We start from the raw sequence: 14,526 nt of genomic DNA, 5'->3' as shown, positions 1-14,526 counted from the left end.
AAAAAAATCTAGACTTAGGTATTAGGTTTGCTTTCATATAGTATCAATTAAATTAATTACATAGATTACATGAAATCTTTTATATACAGCTTATCTATCTGAGAAATTAGGTTTTCCAAAACTGGTTTTCTGTTTGGACTAACAATACCACAAATCCAAGTTTAGTTCTTTTGCCTGCATGTGTCAGCTACAAAGCAACATACTACTGTAATTTTCTTTGCCAATATGCTCCTATAATATATTATGAAAAGCCATATATGCCAGAGAGAGGGATTCTTGATACACAATGTAGTTAACATTAAAGGACACTACACCACAAATTATACTTTTAGCTTTCTATAACAGCAAAACTGAGCAATGACAGGACCACTAGGACATGCACTTGAAAAAGACTCTATGACCAAAATGGCCATAGTAACAGTTTAGTATATGCATGTATAATGCATACCACCAACCATCAACAGTAATTCTTGCATCAAGGTCTCATAACTTCTGAAAACACTAACATGCAGCATTTATGAAACAGCCCATCTTGGTTAGGGTTAATCTAAGGGTTCTTCTCTTAAAAACAATACATTTTACTGCACTTGACTGGTTTTTCTTGCATTTTCAAATTCCAGCTTTACAGCCCTGCTGCATTTTGTCAAATTAAAGGCTTTCTAACAGTAGCTTTCTCTTCCCAGTGCAGGTACTCATAATCTTTGATCAAGTCAACTCTGAACTCCTCCTTATAAAGCAAATAAATTGAGCTTAAGTCAGTCACTGCAAAGTGTTTTTGCTAGACCATGAAGTATTTTTGTATATGCCTTCAGATCTTTCACAGTAATGAAAAAATTTCTTTTGCTTTGGAATGTATGTGCAAGAACTAAACAAAGCACTAACATAATTTCTTTATAAAATTAGCATTTATTATTTCATATGATCGATAAATTAATTTGGAGACTTCTCATATGGCTATATAGGCTTTCACACAGATGTAGAGAGAGCTGGAATCCATGATCCTTCTGATTCCCTTCCAACTCAAAATAATCTGTGATTCTGTGGAGCTAAAAGGTCTCCTTTTTCTAATTCATGATTTCACGTGTTCAAATGAACATACTCCTGTACATGTACACACGCTCTTTGAGATTAACTGTGCTGATTCAATAACTTACATTTCACAATAACTTTAGGATTACTGTTATTAAAAAAATAGTAACATTTCAACACACAACACATCCTATTTCCTCTTAAGGAAATCCGAAGGCTTTTTCATTTAATGGATTTATGGAGTATTAAATGCAATTAATGAAGCTTTATTTAGTTGAAGGAAACAATCACATTTTCACAGGATTAGCAAACTTCAAATTGTATTCAATCAAGAAAAACGTTAGTCATACTCATCTACCTGTATCTTATAAGTTTCTAATGTTTTTTTCTCATGTGATAGAATTCCTGCTTCATCATTCATTTCCAAGAAACATGAATTGCAGTTTTGTGGGTGCATTAAGTCATCATAATATTTACTTTATAAATGTTGCTTTATTACTAAGCACTTAGCTGTATACTTGTATGGAACCGAAATTAAATCATTTTTGCAGCTGTCAATGTGCCACGCATTTCTACAGTACCAGATAAATCCATAATCACGCTGCTGATTGTCAGCAAAACTACAATGGACAGTTTTATCACTGCTGGAAAACAAATGTCACAGAGTCCTCTGAGAGCCATGCGGTGCCATGACTGCTGCATGCAACACACTGGAAAATCCTATCTCTGGAAGGATTAACCAATACTCCCCTGCCAGTAAAGACTGAAGGCCACATAAAAAAAGAAATAATTGACAATTAAAGTGTTGGGAGATTGTAAGTGGTTCAGTCATTATTTGGCTTGATCCAGTTCTGAAAGAAATAACTGAAAGAGTCCCCTTGATGATGCAGACTGTAAGTAACACTACTAAAATAAATCCTAATCAAGAATAGGCTGAAGTTGTCTTCCATATTTTACACATTTAAAACTACTAAGAAAAGCCAACTGCTGTCACTTAAAAGTTTCATTTTTATCACATATCCCTCTGAAATATTTAATTAGGTAATCTAATGTTCCACTTTACTACGACATTTAGCGCCGCAGGAACATCAATAAATGGTACACAAATTAAATGCATAGCAAGGCTAAGGTTTTTTATGACACCTCTTCCCAATTCAGAAGGCATAATAAACAGCAACCAGTTCCCAAAATAATCAAATATTGACACTTCACCAATAAAGAGGGTATCTAGCACAATTGGTGATGAAATTAACAGGAACTAATACACTAAAAACATCCATCATTGCTGCCTGTGTTATTTTTTATCCTCTTTGCCCTTCCCAACCTTTTTCATTCTTCATCCACTATCTGTTGTGAGCAAACAGCTTATTTGAAGGACCTTGAGGGATTCTGCATGAGCATACCTAGTCTTTCATCTGTTTTAAATTATAGTGCTTTCACTTAAAATAAATGTTACATTTTGGAACAATTTCCCCAAGACCAAAAAATGCATTTTTTTCTTTAGTACCAGTTACATTAGGCCTTTCTGAGTAGTTTTTGCTCAAACATATGCTTCAAGGTCATTGCTTTAGAATATAATTTCATCTTAAAAAAGTATAAAAGCTACTGTGACCTACTTTATGATACTTGTATGCTGACAATGCCTCCAAATGAACATCTAATTTGTACAATTAAGGACACAGGTGAACAGTTTAATGGGATATGGGAATTATTCCCCCTGAACTGAATGGGAAAAAATAATAAATCACTCCACAGATACACAAAGGAGAGGTGTCTGTTAGTAGGTGAGGCATGCATGTACTAACAACAAAGCCTGGAACCTTGTTATCAGAAAATGTTCATTTGTAGCTTCTCCATAATTTTTCTTAGGCAAAATTGTGCCAACTTAACAGTACTTGTCTCCTCCTCAATACCAGAGTATGCCACCAAGACCTCTGTGTGGCTCTGTCCCAGTTACTGCAGTTATGCTGGAGATTAAGAAAAAACAGAAGTGTTAGTTCATGGCAAAACTAGTGCCAATCTGCTTTGGCTAAAAGACATCTTTTCATAACAAACTAAGGTTTTAATTTTATGGTACCATTTCTAAAACTATTTACATGATCTATGCAAATTTATAATTGCGGCATACTTACACTATCTAGGTGCATTGTTGACGGTTACATCCGTGTGGTAGCATGGAAGAAATTGTTGGTTAATTGCTCAAGATTTTTTTCAGAAGCACAGGCATATTTTGCAGCTATTGTTGAGTCCCATTCTCCTAGACTGTCTCCTTAGCAATTAACCCAATTAAGTGAATTTAAACTTAGGTCGTGCAGGTCTATGACTGCTAACAGTAATGTTTCTGACGGTGAAAAAGGCACCTGTAGTTATGCACCTACATCGTCCTGAGTTTCCATGGGATTGAGCTGGTATTGTATTTTTTTCCCAAAATAGGATGACAACTTCCTAAATCAAAAGGATCACCACGTGTAGTTCTCTAGGAGACATACATAGTAAGCAGAATGAATAACAGACCTTGAAATAAATAACTGAATTACTGTGTTAGAGAAATGAGGGAAGGGGGGAGGGCGCAGTGGGGGCGTGGAGGGAAGAACAAGAAATTGAAGAGGAATTAAACGACTAAGACCAACCTTATTTTATCCACAAAAAAATCTTACGAGCAGCATGTGTTCAGTGAATTACATTCCACTCAAGCTGGAGAATATTAAGGATGCTTGATGCAGTCTCTCAGACTGTGCTGAAAATAGAGATGTAGTCCATGCAGATCAGAAGGGGGACATTCCTTTTTCCTTATGGCTGGGGTTGTGCCATGTTCCCCTCATTACAAATGCAGAGTGTATGCTTGGCCAACAAACACGCTGAATCTAAATAATGAAAGTGACATGATCAGTATAGTTAGATCTACTATGCTCTCCTGTTCATCCTTGGATAGGGTGTCTTAAATCAACTATCACAGCTTCTTTTCATGAAGGACTACTCTTGAAGTGATTCCTTGTATGCACTGCAGTTCCCCTGGCACTGGAGCTCTACTACTCAGCTCAATTTGTCGACATGACTGTTCGTGTGATATGGATTTGAGTTTGTTGCATGCTTTGATACCACACTCCAATATTTGCCATGAGCCTCTAAATCACTTCAGCAGTGTCACTGAGTAATTATAGAGGTGATTAGGTCAGAAGCACAAGTACAACTCAAAAACTTTCTTTCTCAAAACCATTTCTTCCTCTTGAATCAGAAAACAAGTTCTCCTATTCACAGGAAGATCTGCCTTGGGAAAGATTAACTGCTAGTGTCACCTATCAATCCATAGTGAGTCACTACAACTTTCTTCAGCTTCAGAACAAACTCACAAAGAAAAATGTGATTAGCAGGTTGTTGGCACAGATGAATCCAAACTCACCCAGGCTCAGGCATTTTAGTCTGGAAATAGAGAAAATATTTCTCTGTCTCAGCCATTAACTTGAAGCAATCACAGATGGCCCATTATATTACATACGCATTTATAAGCCAACAAACGCAAAGAAAAGCCTTCTGTAGAATAATATAGAGCCTAGCTACCAATAGAAGTTTTTCAGACAGAAAGAAGAGAAAATTAAACATACTGTTCTGAGGGATGGGAAAAAAATAGTGACAAAATTATATTTTAAAGACCTTCATAAATATATCACTTCTGCTAAATTTCTGGCCAATGCATGCAATACTTGGATTTTTTTTTAATTTGGTATGTTCTTCAAGTTAATCTGTATTATACAGCTGTGTCTACTCTAGAAATTAAAGATGCTCTAAACCATATTACCTGACATATAGTTCCACTGCCATATCCACACTACTGCAATCTTACATGACAGAGACAAGCAGACACAAACTCTGTCTCCTGGGAAATGGTTTGGGACTATATTAATTCCTGAATTATGCTCAGGATTGTTTCTGCATGTCCCAGCAAGAAACCCTTCTAACAAGTTAGCAGGAAAAGCAGTTGAACATAGCTCTCTTGACTAACATAGTACAGTTACAAGGCAACTGTTCCTAAGATTATTTCCAGCAAGAGGTATGAAGACGGAATATTACTCCTACATATTTACATATTAGGCAGAACCAGTATTCCAGAAATCCTGCAGTTAACAGTTTGTGAATCTAACTGAGCACTGGTAGCACCTTGACTCTAAATGTCTAGATATTATTTGTGAAACTTACTTTTTCTTCCATTTAAAAACTCATATTTTTCTTTAGCCTCAGACTTTTGTCTAATCTCATTGGTAATATTCAAATGCTCAACTTTTTGTGTTCATTAGGGGAGCTGAACACACCATTTCAGATTTGCAGCAAGTGTAACTACACAGAATTTAAGATGTTCTTCTTTACCTAAAATTTTGAACATTATCTCAATGAGGTCTCAGCATATTGATGCTGACTTTGTTTGGCATCCACCTTGCCTCAGTAGAGTTACTCCTCTTGAAGATGGAGACGCTCTGGCTGACAGTGCTGAGATTGCCTTAAAGCTATACAGCATAAGCAATAAGCATAAACAATATACAGCATAAACAATAAGCCTGCAATTTTTATACAACATGCATGTATGATTACACACATTAGAGTGGCAACATTAATTCTTAGCTCATATGAAAAAGCAGCTAACATTTGAATTACTAACTACGATGTCATTACAAATAATGAATGTTGTCAACTAAGAACTATATATCTATAGTTCATATCCAGATGTATAGAGATGTCTAGAGATATATCTACACATCTGGACCCCCACACTGAAGTCATTGTGCTCTGGGTACACTCCATTTCCATATGTATTATTCTCAAGATAAAATAGAGCTTGCTGTCTGGCCCAGACTACCTTCTCTGTAAACATTAACTTCCAGCCACAGTCACATCTTTACAAGAGAATAATTTTTTAATTAAAAAATGTCACTTCAAACACAACAAACAGTCCTTTTGTTCTTTCCACAGTAAAACCCAAAACCAGGATGAATATTAGAACTAATAAATATAACAGGACTTAAGATACATTTTCAGTTACCAGCAAAGCAAAATAAACTAAATTCTTGATATGATTCTTTAAGTAATTTCTTTCAACTTTAGCCTAACTTATGCACCAAACCATGAAGACTCACTCAGTAGGCTCTTGTTGGAGAGGGTGCACAGGCCAAGAGCTGACATGACCAATGGAAACACTGCAATCTTCAGTAAAAATCCAGACAGCACATAAATGAATAAATCCAATTATAAAGCAAAACTTAGATATGACAAATAAGAATAGAGGTGATCTTTTTATGCATTTTTTTCTTTCAGGATTAGAGAACCTTTGCACTGCTATTGAACAAAATGAAAATTCCTCCAGTAGAATGAAATAAAAACATAATGTTAAAATCTTGTTCCACACAGAAATTATTATTAAAATTATCTTTAGGTTACATCTAATGTTAGTGACTCCACAGAAATGAAGACATTTAAAAGATCAGTAATTATGCTGCTAGTGGTCATGAAGTTATAAAACATTTTTTAAAATTAATTTGGTGAAATATTTACTTTTATTAATGATAAACCAGTTGACATTAAGTCAAGTTTAACATGACATAAAAAAAAAAAATCTTACTTGGATAGTAGAATTTGGCATTCCAACACTGCATGGTGACTCACCTACCTGACCAGAATGCACTGGAATAATTTGCCTCCAGTAATAACAAGCAGCATATTGAGGCAATTATGATCAATTTGACTGTAACTCCTGTCTTACAGATCCTGTGAAATATTCTTGAGGAACCTTTTTTACCAGAAATGTCACAAGGTAAAAAAGTAGTGATATCCTCTGGATATTAGTATTTGAAGCATTAATTATATTAAATTAAACTACAAAATGCACCTTATGCAACAACAACAGAAAAACAATGTTGCCTGCTAAATACAGGAATAGCCAACAGGACTAACATCAAACCATTTATTTAAATAGATAGCTGTTTTTCTGCATTAAAGGTTTGGCACAGATCTAAGCTATAATGGAGGTGAAAGCACTAATAGTTAGAGAACCAATGTTTCTCCTAAAAGATAAGGCAGAAAAGGTTGCAGAACATTTACATGTAGCTGAGATATTAATCCATATAATCATGCAGTTCTCTGTTTCCATGACAACCATTAGAGAAGAGTTTTCACCCTGAAGGATTTTTCTTTCATGGTACTACTGGAAAGCTGCCATTGGAACAGTGTTGGTTATCTGTTGCTCACAGCACAGGAAATTCAAGGATGTGTACACGCTAACCTGGAGAGAGGCTGAGCCCACTGAGACCAGAGGGGAAAAGTCAGGCAAATCCACATGGTCTGGAGTATCTAACTTTGCACCCCCTTTCACTCAATTTCCCCCCAAATCCCCACAACAGCAAATAGGTGCACACAAGATTCATTTCACCTGAACGAGATCATCATAATGAAAGGGAAACTCATTTGAAAGAATAGAAGCAATTCCATGTAAGAAACAATTCTCTGCTGTTATGATTGATATGTTATGCTCTTATGAGCTTATGATTGCTCACAAACGAGCAGAGTCCAGCTCCTCCTCCAGATCGTGTTGCTCTGGCAGCCTGGCCACCCACCCCATGGGGACTCCTGGCCACCCTGCTCAGTTGCCTCTTCCCTGGCAATCCAGCCAGCCAGCCTGCATACAGATGGAACAGCTGGAAGGGCCAAGGCATAAAGTTTACACATCACAACTCAGGAATGAACCAAATAGCATGCTATGGTCATGTAGGGTATTAAAAAAACCCAAAATATAACCATTTTTGTAAGGACATGCTTTATCGCGCATTTTAAGGAGTTAAGATTTCCACAAATATTAAATAACTGCACTTTGAAGATGAAAAGCTGTCATTTAACGTTAGATTAAAGCAGCTTCCCAGGAATATGCCCTATGCTCTACTATAGCAAAATGTAGATCCCACAGGCATCTGCCTTAAGAACAAAGCCCCTGGAGTGCCCTCTCCTGAAACACCTCCCAGATTTCATCTCATCTCTTAAAAGCTTTCTCACAGCCTCCCATAGCCTGAATTACCAGCAGGGCAAGAGGCAGGTCCAAGCTATTTACTGGTGCCTTACAGCAGAGCAAAAAAAGCCTGAATCTCAGGTTAAAAGTTTCCTGAAGAAAACATGAAAAAACTGATTCGTCAAATACTCTACGAGAAAGGCCAAAAAACAGGGCTACATTTTTAAAGCCAATTGTGATAGTTGTCTGCGGCAGAACAGCCTTTAACAACCTACTTCAGAGTCTGCATGCTTCCATTTTTTGAGGAAGATCAACAGCTTACATTATGAAACAGAAATCGTGTAACTACAAATCATAAATACTCTCAGCCTGAAGAGGAAATGAAAATGTCAGTAACATGAGATTTTACCCCATAATCCAATTATTTCTTTTTAAAAAAAGCAAATGATATTAAGGGATAATTTTGCCCAACTATTCAAAACAGCAGGTTAGCTCAAAGCAAAGCACGCTATCATACTGACATGCTAAGAGTTTTACGGAAGCATGTGTACTTTGAACTCTTGCCATTTATGTCTAACAAAAATACCAAATTTCTGTACATTTGTCTACTGTAACCAGTACTCTAATACTGCAATATGTGAATTCTAGTAACTGAAATAACTTCTACCTTAAAAGTATGACAAAATAATACTTTCATAACAAGCATAAAGTGGTAACTCACATACACATATCCAAAAAATGTAAACAAAGAAAAGCAACTACAAGACTACAAACCCACTGTCTTATGGTTCAGAACACAGAAGTTAAGTTATCTGTGTTTGCTTGCTTTGCTTTGCTTATCTATGCTGGAATACAGGATAAGAAGTATGCAGAAGTCTTTTTAAAAACAAACACCACAATACCACAATGAAAAAACCAGAAACACCATAAAACCCAATGAAACAAAAACAAACAAATCTCCAAAACAAAAACCAAAAAATGTCCACACAAAATCTTCCCACAAAAACCAAATACAATTTTTTTTCCCAACTCAAACAGGCTTCCATTATTGTCTTTTAATTCTAAGATTACTTTGGGTGCTTAGACAGAGAATTATCTGGTTGAAGTTAGTTTATGTGGTGCGCTGACCCTGTTCCCTCCTCAGCTGGACAGAGGTGAGAAAACAGAATGCAAGGCTCATGAAAAAATGTCAGGGAGCAATTATTCACCAATCACTATCACAGGAAAACCAGGCTCAGCTTAGGGGAATCAGCTTAATTTATTACCAGTCAAATCAGACATGGATATTGAAGAGTCGCTGATGGGCTTGGTCATGTCCAATGGCGGGTCTGTCTTGGAGCCAGTTGGCACTGGTTCTATTAGACACAGAGGAAGTTTCTCGTAGCTTCTCACAGAAACCACCCCTGTGGCCCCCCACTACCAAACCCGCCCCCCCCCCAAAATCTGGCCATGTAAACCCAGTTCATATTAGTAAATTCTCTCATTGGTCAATGAAAATGTAATCTGTTGAGAATACATCTGTTTTTGTATGACTGCTACCTGCATTAGCAGGTGGGGAATGCCAAGTCAAAATACTTAAAAGTTCTAAATTAAACCACCTGGAATGATTTAAATTTTGGAGTCATTAATAATATATATTCACATTTATCTAAAATGAGCAAATGTATGACTACTATCTTTTCTATACCAAAAATTTAGTATGTGAGAGCATATTTGTAAAATACTCCTCTGATCATATTTTCCTTACACTTTTGTCTTCCTTAACTAAAGAGAAACATTAAACTATCACTACGATAAAGATGGGAATAATTTATTATAATTTTTTTTAGTCAACTAGTTTTTATTAATGTTTTTCTAGACAATTTTATAGTACTTCTTGCTAAATTCTACAGGAACTCACAAACACAGTCTGTAAACAGAATTTAGTTTCTCAGTAGGACAGAAATATATTTCTAGGGAGCTGAAACAACACACCTATTACCTTTCCATTTAGTAAAAAAGCAAAGGTTGAAAACATTTCCACATCTGCCACACAAATACTAAAAAGGAATGTAAAATTTAGTAAAATATTTTAATAACTCTACAATGCATTCGTTTTGACTCAATGAGACATGTTTTGTGCCTCAGGACTTCTAGACGCTGGTTGTTCAGATGGCTCACTCACATTTATTTGTATCAACAAATAAACAACAAATCTCTACCAGGGGATCATTTTAGTAGTCTGGGGATGTTTTTTCTGTTTTGTAAGAGATCGCTAAATGAGGCCTCTTAAGCTGTAATAAGTTGTAAAAAGTGACAGTTTCCTTAAGTGACTGCTAATGTATTTTTCCTAAATTTACCAAGTCATTAAAAACGTGATCTCTATTAAAAAGAAAATTATTCATAGAAAAATGAACTGAAATCAATTTCATGTCTACATAGTGGGAGAAAAGTCAAAGGTAGTCCTCACTTCTATTTCACCAGAAATTCAAGTTGAAACATTATCATCATCTCTTTTCTCATGCAATCCAATCATGCAAATACTTAATCAGTGACCTGTCAAACTCCTCCTCATGACAGTATCAGTATCAAAAAATGATGCCCTGAGGTTTCAATATGCATTGACTTTTCTATGGCTCCACTTAGTGATAAACCCAAAACCAGAAGATAAACCATGACCTACTTCTTCCATTTTACAGATTTCATTTACTGCCTCTAGTGATAACCAGAAGACTGCTCTCCAGGGGTTACATGAGTATCTGAATCCAAGAGCAAAAATGAACATAATCCCAAATAGTCAAAGCTGAAGTTTAGTCCCTGTGAAAAGAACATCCTTGCGCATACTGTATGGGACAACCATCTGTCTGAATACATTGACAGAGAATATTTTTGTCTGAACAGCTACCAAAATCCCCAAACAGAACTGAAAACTTGCTCAAAATTAAATATAATAAGCATTCTAAAACTACCACTATGCAAAAAAACCCATCCCAAAACAAAACAAAAATCCCCTGCAGCATTACTTATTAATTTAAACTGAAATAGATCTTCCTGTCATCAGGCAATGAAATTCAGTATATTTTCTCCTCCTTTGCATCTATAATTATTCAAACTTTGCTCTACTTTTTGCTGTGCTTACACCTTTTGATTGCTTTAAGTACTGGGGAAAAAAGGGAAAAAATTGGTCTAAAATACAGGACATCAATAAAAACAGCATGCTCACAATCCTCCACGCAAAAATCTACAAGGGCATTACTTGGTATATCACTCATACAAGGACCAGAAAGCCGTATCAAATGGGTTCACAGGAGACAAAACACTGTGCCTAGAAAGATAACAAATACAAGCACTGTCTTTAGGGGATTATGTGGTGATACTCTGCATGTCCATGAGCTAAACTAAGCTACAGAGGCAGCTGAAAGGAGATCAATGACACTGGCATATAGTTTAAGGGAACTTGCTATTAAAGGACCATTGAGATTTGCGCTGTTCAGACAGTAGTTGTAGGATCAGTCTGTTCTTCCAAAAGTATTCAAATAGGTATTCATAACGTCCATATTTACAGTGGTGACAAATTCAAATTGTTTAGTTACATTAACATAATCACTCAGAGACAACAAAAAAAAAACAAACCAAAAAAAAGACACAAATATTAATGTCCCTGAGAGAATACAGCTTTTATTTAATTTTCATTAAATCTAGTTGTCTAATTTACTTGTAGGTTCTTAAAAAAATTAATACTAGATTCAGCAATATTAATATGACATTTAAAAATACATTTTAGTGATTCCGAAAGAACCTGAACTAGATTTTTTTTTACGAATTAATGGGATTCCCACTTCACTGTAAAGTTACGAAGTATGGAATGATTTCAGAATTACTGAGCTATTCATCACATTAAATTGACAACCCCATATAGTAAAACCACCAAGTGAACACTCTGCAGCCAAGATGCTCAAAGGGACATATCAGATCCAAATGAAATATTCAGGTAATTAAAAATCTAGAAATTAAATTAAAATATCACACTATGTTTCAGTCTATATCTAAGGATACATTAAATACTAAGTAGCCAGGAACACCAAAAAGCAGGGACATAACATACCGCTGTTATGTAATGATAAATCTAACTAGCTTGATATCTCCTCCCAACACTCACAAGAAATTCAGTTTGAAATTCGAGCTCGAGAATATTAAGGATGCTTGATGCAGTCTCTCAGACTGTGCTGAAAATAGAGATGTGGTCCATGCAGATCAGAAGGGGGACATTCCTTTTTCCTTATGGCTGGGGATGTGCCATGTTGCCCTCATTACAAATGCAGAGTGTATGCTTGGCCAACAAACACGCTGAATCTAAATAATGAAAGTGACATGATCAGTATAGTTAGATAGAACAATCTTAAAATAAAGATGCCTGCTTCTACAGAAATAGTTCATTCAGTTATAATAAATATATTTGTGTTGGAATTGCATTAAAAGGTTCGATAAAACTGTCGTGAAATGCATGTCGTGACTTTTTTGTTAGTATTTTTATAACAATTGGAAAATGGAATTGAACTTGGTTGCAGTGGAACAAATAACAAAACCTACACAGAAGTAAATTAGAATACAAAAGGGAAATTGAAAATTCAAACTGATTCCAGTTAAATTCCAAATATAATAAGAAGATTTAAAGAAAATTTAGAAAAGTGTTTCACAGGTCAGTGACATCCTGCTGCAGTTTTTCAGTCCAGTAGCAGTTTTACAAGGGTTGTGATGTCATAAAAATCCCGTTGCTGGGAATTTCTCTAAATGGACTCAGTAGAAAAGAGCAAACTAGAAAGAGAACCATATGTGCTGAAAAGGTGTCTACCAAACACTAACAGGCTATGGAGATTTGTTGTCCTGTTGCCTTCTCAAGACATGAAAGAAGACCCGGAGCCTGTGCCAGGTGTGTAAGGCCCCCAGGCCGTGTCAGTGCCAGCGAGGGGCTGTGCAGCTCAGTCCCCATCCCAGGTGCCCGTGGCAGCTGCGCACCCGCAGAGACACCGGGTCTGACTCTGCTGCCTGGGGTCCTGGGAGGGACCCTGTGCACACCTGCCCAGGGCCACTGTCACACCAGCACAGCTCCCCTGGGAGCCAACAGCCGGGCTGGGCTGCACACGGGTCACTGGGAGTGATGGGCTGTGTGACAGCGTGTGTGTGACAGTGTGTGTGTGTGACAGTGTGTGTGTGTGACAGGCTGTGTGTGACAGTGTGTGTGTGTGTGTGTGTGACAGTGTGTGTGTGACAGTGTGTGTGTGACAGTGTGTGTGTGTGACAGTGTGTGTGTGTGACAGTGTGTGTGTGTGACAGGCTGTGTGTGACAGTGTGTGTGTGTGTGTGACAGTGTGTGTGTGTGACAGTGTGTGTGACAGTGTGTGTGTGTGACAGTGTGTGTGTGTGACAGTGTGTGTGACAGTGTGTGTGTGTGACAGTGTGTGTGTGAGAGTGTGTGACAGTGTGTGTGTGTGACAGTGTGTGTGTGTGACAGGCTGTGTGTGACAGTGTGTGTGTGACAGGGTGTGTGTGTGACAGTATCTGTGTGTGACAGGCTGTGTGTGACAGTGTGTATGTGTGACAGGGTGTGTGTGTGACTGTGTGTGTGACAGTGTGTGTGTGTGACAGTGTGTGTGTGAGACAGTGTGTGTGTGACAGTGTGTGTGTGTGACAGGCTGTGTGTGACAGCATGTGTGTGACAGTGTGTGTGTGTGTGTGTGTGTGTGTGTGACAGTGTGTGTGACAGTGTGTGTGTGACAGTGTGTGTGTGTGACAGTGTGTGTGTATGACAGGCTGTGTGTGTGTGACAGTGTGTGTGTGAGAGTGTGTGTGTGACAGTGTGTGTGTGTGACAGTGTGTGTGTGACAGGGTGTGCGTGTGACAGTGTGTGTATGTGACAGTGTGTGTGTGACAGTGTGTGTGTGTGACAGTGTGTGTGTGTGACAGTGTGTGTGTGTGTGACTGTGTGTGTGTGACAGTGTGTGTGTGACAGTGTGTGTGTGTGACAGTGTGTGTGTGTGACAGGCTGTGTGTGACAGTGTGTGTGTGACAGCGTGTGTGTGACAGTGTGTGTGTGTGACAGCGTGTGTGTGACAGTGTGTGTGTGTGACAGTGTGTGTGTGACAGTGTGTGTGTGTGACAGTGTGTGTGACAGTGTGTGTGTGACAGTATCTGTGTGTGACAGTATCTATGTGACAACATGTGTGTGACAGGGTGTGTGTGACAGCGTGCACCTGCGGCGGTGGGAACAGCAGCACGAGACAAACAAATGCAAGTATCTGCTTTTAGTAATAGCCTTACTCTAGCCATAGAAAAAGCCTAATTGATAAAAGTTGTTCTAATACATTTTCACTGGAATCTGTCTCTCTCTGACTCACTCCCTTATCAGGGAAAAGAGAATTTACAAGCATGTTTGGATGCTCTAAATGAGATCAGGACTTAATCTCCTGCATACCTTGACATGCATTACAACACCTGCAGAACAAAGTATCTTGTCAACACGTAATTCTGTTCTT

Source organism: Anomalospiza imberbis, chromosome 5 (genome assembly GCF_031753505.1).
Source record: "Anomalospiza imberbis isolate Cuckoo-Finch-1a 21T00152 chromosome 5, ASM3175350v1, whole genome shotgun sequence".
NCBI lineage: Eukaryota > Metazoa > Chordata > Aves > Passeriformes > Viduidae > Anomalospiza > Anomalospiza imberbis.
Note: the sequence above shows the minus strand (reverse complement) of the source record.